We start from the raw sequence: 14,562 nt of genomic DNA, 5'->3' as shown, positions 1-14,562 counted from the left end.
ATATAGAATTCCCCTGAGTTGAATGCAACACTTTGAGTTAGTATCAACTCATGTGAGTGCAGATTAAAGTTCAGGTTCAATGCCAACCCATCCATAATCAAGTAATAACAACATTTTTGTGTGTTGCAATGGAGAGGTTATAGCCTAAAGTCCAGTAGAGGGCAGTACTACACACACACGCATGCACCAGAGAGTACTTTACAGACTATCAGTAGAAGATACTCTGTAAACATGAGTTTCCTATAAAAATTAGTGTTTCTTTGCATTTTCTAGTGGGCTGTTGGTTGTATATGTCTAACAGCTTATTTAAAACAAAGTCTATTGGATCTTTGTTATGCAGTTCTTAACCTGAACAGAAAGACTCACTCTGAATTAAATATATATATTGGTAAAGAGCACATGCAATTGATCTATTTACAACAGTTTTTCTGCAACAACATTTAAAAATACAATACCACATGTTCCATTATCAATCTATTTTTATACCTAGGTATCTAATGTTATTACACTGGTTCTTGTTTGATTAGTGCTATTCCATTCATTCTACACTCTCATTTTCTAAACCATGAAGTGATATAAAGTAGAATATAGACCTGCATGTTTATCATGCATTTGGCTTCTGTGGCATTGTTCACCTGAGTTAATAAGGTCACCATGAGCCAGTAGTTTCCATTAAATACTGACTTTAGAGGGAAAGCATTTTAGGATAAAGAAAAATGATCAAGCCTGACCATCTATAACAAAGAAATATTTATTGTATTCAGGATTCCTAAAGCCATTGAGTGGCAAAATTATTTATTTCAATTCTAACCTGAGTCTATTCTAAAATGAATAAGTTGCTTGCCTTTAGAAGACTAATAATCAAGCAAAGACATTGCTGCTATAATTGTAGCCACATTCAGAATCTGAATTAGGCATATGCAATAATACATGGGGAGATCTAGAGGTGCTTTGAGTTTCTATCTAGATTTATGCCCCAATCCCTAAATGGCCCCCTCAAGGATTGAACTCACAACCCTGGGTTTAGCAGGCCAATGCTTAGTCCCTCATTCTTAGAGTCAGTAGGGAATAGGAAACTGCAGAGGGGAAGGGGTGAGCAGAGAAGGGTATGTGCTGAACACTATAGGATGAGGAATGGTATTAATGGAACTCAGGGGCTATCTTCCAACTCCCCAAAGATAGTGATGATTACACAATGCATATGTACAGGAAAGGGAGGTTTCAAAACAGGAGAACAATGTGGACCTTCATGAAGGTGCAGGTTGATGCCAGGCACCCTCCCCTATACTACTCACACTCCAGATTACCAGGCCCACGTCGCTCCATTCACTTATGTCCCTGATCTGTTTGGAGTTGTGCCATTCTTTAGCGCCACTTGACAGCTATGGAAGATGGAAATAAAGCACTGAAACTGAGAGGGATGGGGCAGAGGGTGGGAAAAAGAAAAAAAAAAGGGAAGGGAAGGGTAGGTTCAGGACTCTTACACCTGGCCCACTATCACTATAATTAAAAATGAGTTATATGCACATAGGCAGAATTTGTCCCACATAAAGAGGAATAAAATGATCCAAGTCCATTTCCACTGGAATGCAGAGCAAATCAGTGATGGTCAAAGGTGTGTGTGTGGGGGGGGGGTTCCTTGTCATTTTATTTAGGAAGAATTTAAGTGCTGGTGAAAGGTGACAGATTGAAAGTCCAAAGTGTTCTATTTATCCACAGAAGTTATAGGGTACAAGTGGCAGCACAAATGCACGATTTCCTATGCTGTCCTTCAAATGTTCCACAGCTCTGAATTGAATGGACCATTTCAAGAGAGGAGAGAATTGTTCCGTTTCCATGGCCCATTTAGTCTCTTGGCCCTTCTCCTGAGATTGACATGCTTTAGTGGATTTCATGATGTGGATACATGTTTACTGGGAACTGATATCACATCAACCAACCATTATCTGATAGTAATAAGCTTTGGTCACTACCAACACACAAAGCGATTTTAACTGCATACTTTTTTATACTTGGTTACCGTTTTTCCAGTAATTGTTGGATGGTGAGATAGGCCCAAAGCCTCTCAATGTAATCCCCAAATATGTATTCCTGGTCTTGGAGAGCTTTAGCTGTTTCTTCAATATCTACTTGTTCAATAAATGTCACATCATTGTTTGCCTGTTAGGAATTGAGAATCTGCTGTTTACAAAAATTAAAATGATCTCACCACTGCATAAAGGTATTTCAATTAGGGGTGCATTTTTTACATACAGAAATGCAGCACCTAACAAATGGTCTCTAATAACTTGCAATTAATTACACTGATGTGATACAGTCAGATAAAGAAATTAGTCTGTAATAGTGAAAATAAGACAAGAAATTTTGGTGAGGCTTTGGGTACCTCTTCCTGGATGTATGCCCAAGCTCTGACACTAACATACATATTCTGGGACACCTCTGTATTTTTATTAACCCCTGTTCAATGACAGTAGCAGCCAAGTGCACCTCAGTGTTACCACATAAGGTAATACAAGGGTAATGCAGTGATATTACACTTAATTTAGATCAAATATGAAACAATGGGGTTATTGAGATATTTAAGTGGATACTCAGACTTCCTTTTCAATCAATGGCATGCAAGAGCATGATTTAACCTCCTTTTTGCTAATTCATAGTAGCTCATCTCATAGTGGGATGCTTTTGAGTTATCACTACCCAAAAGTACTGAAACACTAAACTACCACTAGGGAATGTTTGGGGAGAGCTAGAACCATCTATAAGATCAAACAACATTGATTTATTTGTCAGTGAGGAAATGCTGGCACTGGCAACCCACCACATGTAGAGAGAGATATGTCAGTGTAACAGGAGACATTTGATAGACTGTCTACCATTGTGCCAGCAGGTAAACATTTCAAAAGAAAAAAATGTCATTTACTTTCAAAGAGACTTAAACTTTTAAATAAGTTAGGTATTTTTGCAAGTTTACCCATTAACTGTATGGTGGATGTCAAACTTATTTTTTTAGTGGTGATTATGCAACTGCTATCCATAAGTAGGACCACTGAAATATGTCACACACATTCCATTTATAGAGTGGGGATGTAGAGTCTTCTTATTTGTTTTTATGTTTTCTGCAGGATTTTTCTGGTATGACTCAAGCCTTGACATTTTATAAAACAGGCTACTGCTTAAAATAAACACACAGCAGAACCAATACTTACTTGAGCTTTCACATCAGCAGTAAAGCTGTTCAGGTCATTGTCTATAATACGTCCAGCCACCACAATTTCAGAGCCATCATAATAATGATTGAAATTGTTCTGAGTTAATTCAGATGTTGCATTGATAGGGTAGTGCAGCTGCACTTCTCGAAGCATGGGATTGGCCACTTCATCATAAAAACTCTGCAAGAGGAAAAAGGGGATCAAATCCAAATACGTAAGTGTCTGTGCGATGTAGTACTGCACAGGCACTCAAATTTTGCCCAACAAAGGGCTGCATTAGGAGCTAGCCAAGAGTCTGAAAGTTGCACCTAATTTGCCCTCTTTTATTCTATGGAGGTATAGCCTGCAGAAAAGAAATAGTTCCAGCATACAAATTTCCATGTTGAATTGATTGGCCAGGCTGCTTATATTAATTCAAAAACTGCATGTTGAAAACTTACATTAGAAGGCAGTGTGTTCTAGTGGATAGAAAACCAGACCAAGAGTCCCAAAATCTGGACTCTATTCCCAGCCTTGCAGATGTGACCCTCTCTAATCCATTTAGCTTCTGTGCCTCAGTTTCCCTGTTTTGGATAATGAGGATAAATAAGGCTTACCCCTTTGTAAAGCACTTTGAGATCTATATATAAGGAGTATTTCACTGGATTTTTTACTACTTTCCACAGCCACACCTCTCTATCAAAGATGAGCACTATAATGTAGCGTGCATATCTGATGTGGGTAACAATCTGGCTACCCCTTTACTAGCAGACAGTTCCCATTAAACCGCCCCCCCCACCACAATTAACAAGTGTAAATCTTTAGTGGTGCTTCCAGTTTAAACCCCTTTTAATTAACTAAATGGAGACTGAGTACCTAAAATTGAACTTCTCAAAATTACAGCAGATATGGTGCATAAATTAATTTATCAATCTGTCAATGATACTGTACATAATGAGTAAGGCTACATTTTAGTCACGGGTATTTTTACTAAAAGTCATGGACAGGTCTTGGGCAATAAACAAAAATTCATGGTCCATGACCTGTCCATGACTTTTACGATATACCCCTAACTAAAACTTGGGCTGGGGGGGGGGCCACGGGTGCTGGGGGGGGGGCCCAGGACCCCTGTGGGTGCTGGGGCGGGGAGCGGTGCATGGCCCAAGACCCCCGCTGATGCTGGAAGGGAGAAGGCAGTGGCGGCGTGCAGCCTGAGACCCCCGCCGCTGTTGGGGAGGGGTGGCCGGGCACTGGCCCGTGGCCCGAAACCCCTGCTGGCATAGGGGCTGCCTGCCTGAGCCAGCACCAGCTGCTGCACAAGTCCCGGAGGTCCCGGAATCCATGACTTTCCGTGATCTCTGTGACAGACACGCAGCCTTAATAATGAGTAGTAACAAATACATACAGCGTGCCTGATTTATTTATTTATTGCCACCAAATCTCTCAGTCTCTTCAAACCTGTACAGGCACTTGAACATTGGCTAAAGGACTGAAGTCACATTCGGTGGCAGAAAGATTATTTCAACTGCAGAAAAATGGTTCATATCAGGCATTCATAAGATCAATGTACCTAAAATTGGAGTTCAGCTGTAAATTCTCTATATGGGTAACACACATAGATCAAGTACGAGGTGTGATTGCTTCATAGTTAGGGGTTATAATACTGACAGTAGCTGAATGCATTAATCTCTCTCACTGAATTTAATGAGAGTTGAGGATGCTCAGTACTTTGCATGTTATTCTCAGCACTTTATAGTATTGGGCTCTCATGTTCTCTATCACACTCTGGATACTGAACCAAGAAGATAATACAACGTTGCATTATAAAAAAAATTATCTGTCCACGGGATTAGTGAGACAAGATGAGTGAGGTAATATCTTTTATAGGACCAACCTCTGTTGGAGAGAAAGACAAGCTTTGGATTAATGTCTCATTCCTTTAAGGTGAACATGACTTTGGATAGTGAACATTTAACAAAGGGAACTCCCCTTTTTCTTCTGCCTTCATCAACATGTATTACATATTCTTTATTTTAATAAGGGGAATATGACTCCACCAGGTCCCTTTCACTTCACACTCTGAGTTGACAGACCTATACTTCAAAAATTATCAGAAGACTTCCTAAACACTAAAAGGAAGTAGCAGAAGGTATTTGGCTAGGAAAATACAATTGCACAGCTCAATGCAAAATCACTGTGGCTGGCCAGTGAGAGTTTAAAACTAGTGGTGAAAACCAGGTATCTATAATCCTCCATCTATAAGACACTAACTTCTCCTCATGATGCACAACTGAGCTGTGTTTTTAATGGCCAAGCACCCTGAAGAGACATAGTGGGTAATAAGCCAGGCATGGTGATGGATGCAGTTTAAGATCCTAAACAAAATGGAATTGAATACCACTTCTGAATAACCAGAAAAAACAATTTTTTAGTCTTATTTCTTATGCTCAAGTTTTAAAACTTGTTCTTAGAAGTTTCCCCACTATATATTATGTTTGATACCATTAACAAAGTATGTTTGTTTACTAATATCACTTGTTAGCTATGCTGGAAAAAGTACATCATCAAAGTACATTAGGTAACTCTAATATCTGTAAGAGTTGCTGGCTAGGGTGGTTATATTTCTTCCTACCTGTAGCTGCAAAGCTGAATCAGAATCCTCATAGATACGGTGAGTCAATCCATTGTTCTCCAGTGCCATCTTCTCTAAAAAATTATAATCCATATCATAGCCAAAGGCAAGGTTGTATAAGGAATATCTTCCTTGAATGGCATTTTTCACATTCTCTTGAATTTTTCTCTGGTTCAATTCTCCTGCATTAAAGCACAGAAAACAATTAATTTTTATGGAGAAGAGTTTTTCCCTTTAAAGAGCATGTTTAGAAAAATACTATTATGTGGTTAAAATACATGCACAAAAAATTCATCAGAGAGAAAGTTCAAGCCTAGAGAGGAGAGATATTACAGGTAAATCCCAACTGCAGTTACTATGGGTCTGGCTTTATTTTTTTGATTGGTTCAATTTTTTCTGTTTTTAACTTGGAAACCAGTTAAACTTCTTAATTAAAACAAAGACAACTAAAAATGAGAGAGACCATAATGTTTTAACTCTCCCAGAAATAGTCTCAAGGTTCAACCAAATAGACAAACTTCAGCAGAATAGGAGTGAATGGCTGCCCAAAATAATTTTTATGGTCACTGTATGAGTTCTTTGTTTTCTGGACACTCCTTAGGAGTGGCACCTGACTGATAACATAAGAACATAAGAATGGCCATACTGGGTCAGACCAAAGGTTCATCCAACCCAGTATCCTGTCTACCAACAGTGACCAATGCCAGGTGTCCCAGAGGGAGTGAACCTAACAGGTAATGATCAAGTGATCTCTCTCCTGCCATCCATCTCCACCCTCTGACAAACAGAGGCTAGAGACACCATTCCTTACCCATCTTGGCTAATAGCCATTAATGGACTTAACCTCCATGACTTTATCTAGTTCTCTTTTAAACCCTGTTATAGTCCTAGCCTTCACAACCTCCTCAGACAAGGAGTTCCACAGGTTGACTGTGCGCTGTGTGAAGAAGAACTTCCTTTTATTTGTTTTAAACCTGCTGCCCATCAATTTCATTTGGTGCCCCCTAGTTCTTATATTATGGGAACAAGTAAATAACTTTTCCTTATTCACTTTCTCCACACCACTCATGATTTTATATACCTCTATCATATCCCCCCTTAGTCTCCTCTTTTCCAAGCTGAAAAGTCCTAGCCTCTCTAATATCTCCTCATATGGGACCCGTTCCAAACCCTTAATCATTTTAGTTTCCCTTCTCTGAACCTTTTCCAATGCCAGTATATCTTTTTTGAGATGAGGAGACCACATCTGTACGCAGTATTCAAGATGTGGGCGTACCATGGATTTATATAAGGGCAATAAGATATTCTCCGTCTTATTCTCTATCCCTTTTTGAATGATTCCTAACATCCTGTTTGCTTTTTTGACTGCCGCTGAACACTGTGTGGACGTCTTTAGAGAACTATCCACGATGACTCCAAGATCTCTTTCCTGATTAGTTGTAGCTAAATTAGCCCCCATCATATTGTATGTATAGTTGGGGTTATTTTTTCCAATGTGTATTACTTTACATTTCTCCACATTAAATTTCATTTGCCATTTTGTTGCCCAATCACTTAGTTTTGTGAGATCTTTTTGAAGTTCTTCACAGTCTGCTTTGGTCTTAACTATCTTGAGCAGTTTAGTATCATCTGCAAACTTTGCCACCTCACTGTTTACCCCTTTCTCCAGATCATTTATGAATAAGTTGAATAGGATTGGTCCTAGGACTGACCCTTGGGGAACACCACTAGTTACCCCTCTCCATTCTGAAAATTTACCATTTATTCCTACCCTTTGTTCCCTGTCTTTTAACCAGTTCTCAATCCATGAAAGGATCTTCCCTCTTATCCCATGACAACTTAATTTACGTAAGAGCCTTTGGTGAGGGACCTTGTCAAAGGCTTTCTGGAAATCTAAGTACACTATGTCCACTGGATCCCCCTTGTCCACATGTTTGTTGACCCCTTCAAAGAACTCGAATAGATTAGTAAGACACGATTTCCCTTTACAGAAACCATGTTGACTTTTGCCCAACAATTTATGTTCTTCTATGTGTCTGACAATTTTATTCTTTACTATTGTTTCCAAGCGGTCCTGTTATAGTTACCACTTGGACCAGATCCTGTGCTCCACTCAGGACTAAATTGAGAATTGCCTCTATCCTTGTGGGTTCCTGTACCAGCTGCTCCAAGAAGCAGTCATTTAAAGTATCGAGAAATTTTGTCTCTGCATTTCGTCATGAGGTGATATGTACCCAGTCAATATGGGGATAATTGAAATCCCCCACTATTATTGAGTTCTTTATTTTGATAGCCTCTCTAATCTCCCTTAGTATTTCATCATCACTATCACTGTCCTGGTCAGGTAGTCGATAATAGATCCCTACTGTTACATTCTTATTAGAGCATGGAATTACTATCCATAGAGATTCTATGGAATATGTGGATTCATTTAAGATTTTTACTTCATTTGATTCTACATTTTCTTTCACATATAGTGCCACTCCCCCTCCCCCGCACGACCTGTTCTGTCCTTCCGATATATTTTGTACCCCAGAATGATTGTGTCCCATCGATTGTCCCTACTCCACCAGGTTTCTATGATGCCTATTATATCAATATCCTTCTTTAACATGAGGCACTCTAGTTCACCCATCTTATTATTTAGACTTCTAGCATTTGTGTACAAGCACTTTAAAAATTTGTCGCTGTTTATTTGTCTGCCCTTTCCTGAACACAGGGATGCAGTTACAGATGCTTGAACCAACAGTGGGATGTCCACAGGCAGCATAACTATGAACACTCATCGCTAGTGGGATTCCCATTAGTCAGCATTATAATTGTAGAGGAGCTTCTCTCAGGCCAAACCTTCTCTTTGTGAGCTTCATTCATCATTTCAACTGTTCTTATTAAAGCATCATTTATGTTTGTCCTGCAAGAGACATGACCACAGAACACAGAACAAGAGTAAGTACAAGTTTGTATAATGTTCCACTATGTGTCAATCCAGAATGTTTCAAGCCTACCAACAGTCTAAAGGCCCCTCTAGGAGTGAAAGATACTGTTGACTGCTTCTACTCACAGCTATGTGACAGCAGCACAGACAGAAAAAAATATGCAGAGTGGTTTTATATTAGCATGGGGTGCTCTGGCCCTCAACAACTTCAGATCAAATGAGGGAGCAATCAGGTTAGTCCTGCAATTGCTTTCTTCATGTTTACTATGCATGTCTTTGAAAGGTAAGCTTCTAACAGGAAACCAAGCAATATGTGCAGTAGCATTGAGGTTCATCATATGACTGTGCTAATGGTTGTAGCCATTTTAATTTGGCTCATTGTATAATTTTAATCATGCTAAATGCTTTTTACAAACCCCTTAGAACATTTGAACAATACTGTAGATCCCTCTTTGTTCCATCCTGTTGGCTGGGATCCCTTCTGCCACCATTACATGCTGCAGTCTTTCACCTAACACCAGCTCAGCCAAGTCCTCCTACTCCTTCTTTCTGCTCATGACTCCCTCACAAGCCCTCTGTGGCTCCAGACCCTGTTCCCATGCCCAATCTTTGGCCAGATTCTTTCCTGCCACCTTCCTCTGACCCAGAGATCCCTTCCTATTCTCTTCTGCTGGAGTCAATTGTCCATCAGCAAACACATCTTCCATTTCCTCTTATTCATATTCATTGTTTGCCAAAGAATGACACCAATTATTTGTTATTTAGTTGACTAGTGAAAACATGGTTTCATCATGCCCCTATTTGAGATCCTTGGAGGAAAGATGTAAATGCAAAGTATTTATTATGAAATTTTTTTAGAGAAAGATATGTTAAAATTTAGTGATATTTACATCCTGTGGCTTTTATGGATTTAACAAACTTCTGTGCTTCCTTCAAATTCTGTAGGGTAGCCTTGACTAAGTATTCCTTCCAGGATATTATCCTGTTATTAAACAAGATAAAATTGAAGTGGTCATTCTCTTTGACATCATCCAATATTTTGAGGAGTGCTTCCTTTGTCTAGAACAAATAATAATCACTGTTAAAAGAAACAAATGAGAACATGAAATCTGAAGCTTGTTCATATTTTATTATAGAGACAGCTAGTAACAACCCCTATACTTAAATTACCTGATGCTTTCCATAAGAAGATATTCTTGCAACCTTTTTTGAGATGCTCTCCTGCCTCCATTGTTTGCTGCAGAACTTTGCAATTTGGCAGGGAAACAGTGTTCAGGCTAGAGAGATGCCTTTCATTGGTCTCATGACATTCCATTTAGGTATTTTAAGGTATGTCTTCACTGCAGAGTTAACCGGGGCTCTTACCTCGGTGTTACCCCGTACTCCCTCCCATCCTCCCATCCATATACAAAGACCTCTCACCCAAGCTTCCTGGTGCTTTAAACCTGGGCTAGCTGGCCCGGCTAGGGTATAGGTTAGAGTCTGGATGCTGCTTTCACTCATCCTCACTTTGCAGTGAGGATGCAGGCTAAACCACTTGAGTGCGAATAGTCCTCCAATACCTTCCCACAATTCCCTCCATGTGCTCAGGACAGACAAGTTTTTGCACAGTTCACTGGGAAAGGATCATAGAGCAGCTCAGCTTCCTGCAGCACAAAGAATGATGGGATATATCTCCAGAAGTCCTAGCAACACACAAGGGGTAGTGCAATACTAGTGAGGACTCAGTAGCTCAGGTATGGTTTTGCAGCCTGTGGCTGCTCAGACATGGACTAGGTTAACCCAGATACTGCTCACGTGGGCTAAGCAAGTTCTGCAGTGAAGATGTACCCGTAATCATAAACTGTTGAAAATGGTCATTTCCCTTCTCTCAGTTGCAAATGAAAAATCTGGCAGCCTGCCAAAATAATACCTGACCATTATAAAAAGATAGACTCATGGTTCCCTCACTGTACAGGAAACTCTGCAAACTGCCAGAGCAGCTGTAGCAGAGGTGAGTGTGGGGGTGGGTTAGGTGGGGAAGAGCTTGGCCAGGCTCCTGTTCTCCCAACCATATTCTCTCCAGACCCAGCAAATGACCCTAGCAGTCCATCCCCCGACTCTTTGGGCATTATATGGGGCAGGAGTTCCCCAAACTACTGGGGGTTGGGGAAGAAAAGAAAGGACTGAGCTGGTCTCCCCACCTCAGCCACCCATCCAGATCCAGCAGATAGTCCCAGCAACCTATTCCCCGCTTATGGGATAACAGCATTCTGCTGCTGCCAGCTAAAACAGTTAGTTTTCTTCTGAGAAAATTTTTGAGATTTTGAAAAATTTTCATGTTCCAAATTGTGACAGAAAGTCAAAATCTCAAATGTTCACAAACCAATAATCTGAGAAAAAAACCATTGGTTTCGGTCAGTCAAAATGTTTAATATCTATAATATCAAAATCTTCTAAATTAAAAAGGCTAATCAAAATAATTTTAATTATTTATTTTTACTATAAATTAACTGAAATTTTGAACCAAAAAAGGAACCGCACATTTCAAAAATGTCAAAAATAGGAAGTTTTGACAATTTCAAAACATTTCCAAGTTTTTTTCAGAATAGGAAATTTGTCAAAACCAACCTTTTCCCGTGGAAAGTTTCAGGTTAGATGAATAAGCAGGTATTACAATGTATGTACTTATTTCAGTTTTTAACACACATGCTAGGAGTGTTCATCCCCTGCTCTGAATGCCTTTTGCAATAATGACCAACACAACCAACAATTACACTGAACTGCTAAACTCCAGTGCCTGCAACAATAATTCATTCCCAACATGACTCCACTACATTACAACTCCCAGATGATCAAACATCCTATCTTATGTTCTTTCTAGCTCCTTCCCAAATGCCTCAGCAAAAAAGGCAAACCTTACACTATGTTCACAACATTAGCATGGCCCTAAAGAGGAATTCAGACACAAAGATATAAAATGGCTAAAACTGGGAAAGAATATCCATGCAGTTCAGGCTTGCAGAGCATAGACATGAATGGAGTCAGCATGCCTGTATAGCCCAATTCAGTTTGTTGCCAAAGTTCCGATACCAGACCTCAGATATGAAATGGCTGAGAGCTGGAAAGTATTAATTACGGAGTTAATCCTAGATTGAAAGAGCATTCTGGGTAAAGATATAAGGGGCACATAAAACGCCTCTCTTCATTTCAGAATTCTTCTGGCAAAGCAAGTGACTTTTAAAACTGTAATAGAATTTACACAATCCACCTGTGAAACCTCAGATAGTGTTTTGTCGTGTTAGGATTTATTACCATGATACAGTTGCTTAGCTGACTGGAAGTGAAGCAGAGTATAATAGAACAACCTACCAACAGTTGTGTGCTGGTCGTTAAAAGAGCTTTATGGCATTTTGAGCGATAGTAAAGTACTAGCTAGGGTGGTTTATGAATGAGGTTGGGGAAAAAACATCTGCAACCTCAGTCCTCACAGATCACTCTTAAGTAATAAAAATAAACTCTGCAACTTTGTTTGAAATTGATTAATCCTGCTTATTTTACTTTAAGAAATGTGCTGTGCCAAGGAGCATCCTTTTTTATGCTCAAGTTTCTGGTAAGTTACCTGTTCCATTTTTTGACCCAACATTGAGTGACTAATGTCTATTACAAAAATCACATTCTTGGGCACCCTGGGGAGATTCACAGGTGCAAAAAAATGCACAAAGTATCCACTGATAATCTGAAAAACAAAGAACATGATGCAGATGAGAACATGCAGGTTGTGCATATCACCTGCACAAAATGTAGGAGCTGACCAGAAAAGACTTAAACATATAATTAACATTACACAGGTGAACTCAATGGGACTTTGCAGGATTAGGGCTTTAACACCCGTCCCTCCCCCAAATGGCCATTGAATCTACCTGTAAATTGCCTGCAGAGTCTCTTTTCACATCATATTTTATAGTAAAATCTCCATCCAAGAAAGATGTCGAGCAGCTCTCACAGGTTCGCTGTTGATCAATAGTTGACTTGAAAGACACATGGCCCTGAAAAGCAGTAGGTTAGAATCCAAAATTTTATAAAATTACAGAAAAAATAAAGTGAAATATATTTTTCTACCACATAATTTCCCAAAATATATCCAACTATTGTATCCAGTAAGATATGTAAATACTGAATATTTTTCATAATCATCATATATACTTGCCTTCTACCTTGTAATTTATTAAATGCAGAAAGCAGCACAACTCATTACTTTAAGACTTAGACATGATTGCAATTTATTATTGCAATACAATACTCTAGGCATGTAATGTACAGATAAGTTTTCATGGGCTACCAATAATAAAAGCAAAAAAGACACCTCTCCTTAACAGTAATCCACCAAAAGATTTGCCACATATCCCATCCTCCTACCTATACATCCTGTGCTTGGATCATTGTATCAAGCTTGTCTCCACTACAAGGCACTTCAAATGTATCTTGGGAAAAACACAATTTTGAGGTATTGTGATGTATAGAAATTAGAAAAATAGAATATTAGGGTTGGAAGAGACCTCAGGAGGTCATCTAGTCCAATCCCCTGCTCAAAGCAGGACCAACACCAACTAAATCATCCCAGCCAAGGCTTTGTCAAGCCAGGCCTTAAAAACCTCTAAGGATGGAGATTCCAGCACCTCCCTAGGTAACCCATTCCAGTGTTTCACCACCCTCCTAGTGAAATAGTGTTTCCTAATATCCAACCTAGACCCCCACCCCCCCACTGCCACTTGAGACCATTGCTCCTTGTTCTGTCATCTGACACCACCACTGAGAACAGCCGAGCTCCATCCTCTTTGGAACACCCCTTCAGCTAGTTGAAGGCTGCTATCAAATCCCCTCTTACTCTTCTTTTCTGTAGACTAAATAATGCCAGTTCCCTCAGCCTCTCCTCGTAAGTCATGTGCCCCAGCCCCCTAATCATTTTCGTTACCCTCCACTGGACTCTCTCCAATTTGTCCACCTCCCTTCTATAATGGGGGGACCCAAACTGGACGCAATACTTCAGGTGTGGCCTCACCAGTGTTGAATAGAGGGGAATAATCACTTCCCTTGATCTGCTGGCAATGCGTCTACTAATACAGCCCAATATGCCGTTGGCCTTCTTGGCAACGAGGGCACACTGCTGACTCATATCCAGCTTCTCATCCACTGTAATCCCCAAGTCCTTTTCTGCAGAACTGCTGCTTAGCCAGTCAGTCCCCAGCCTGTAGCGGTGCATGGGATTCTTTCTTCCTAAGTGCAGGACTGTGCACTTGTCCTTGTTGAACCTCATCAGATTTCTTTTGGCCCAATCCTCCAATTTGTCTAGGTCACTCTAGACCCTATCCCTACCCTCCCAGCATATCTACCACTCCTTCCAGTTTAGTGTCATCTGCGAATTTGCTGAGGGTGCAATTAATCCCATCATCCAGACCATTAATAAAGACGTTGAACAAAACCGGCCCCAGGACCGACCCCTGGGGCACTCCGCTTGATACCGGCTGTCAACTAGACATTGAGCCATCGATCACTACCCGTTGAGCCCAACAATCTAGCCAGCTTTCTATCCACCTTATAGTCCATTCATCCAATCCATACTTTTTTAACTTGCTGGCAAGAATACTGTGGGAAACTGTATCAAAAGCTTTGCTAAAGTCAAGATATATCATTTATATATATATATATACATAATTTAGAGGGATACGACCTAATATATAATTTGTGAAATCCTCTACTTGTCCTCCCTGTCTTCTATGTTTCAGAAGCCACCAGAACCTTGCTGCAGCAGCAGTGTATATATGTAG

The 14,562-nt window shown here is 40.0% G+C and overlaps 1 pseudogene; it reads right to left on the bottom strand.

The window, feature by feature from the left end:
• LOC112103736 overlaps positions 1-14,562 on the bottom strand; it is an 89,466-nt pseudogene that overhangs the window by 11,691 nt on the left and 63,213 nt on the right.

The sequence above is a fragment of the Terrapene carolina genome, unplaced genomic scaffold (assembly GCF_002925995.2).
Source record: "Terrapene carolina triunguis isolate 2854851 unplaced genomic scaffold, T_m_triunguis-2.0 Scaffold232, whole genome shotgun sequence".
In the NCBI taxonomy this organism is placed as follows: domain Eukaryota; kingdom Metazoa; phylum Chordata; order Testudines; family Emydidae; genus Terrapene; species Terrapene triunguis.
The sequence above is the reverse complement of the archived record's forward strand: the minus strand, read 5'-3'. Positions and strand labels throughout refer to the sequence as shown.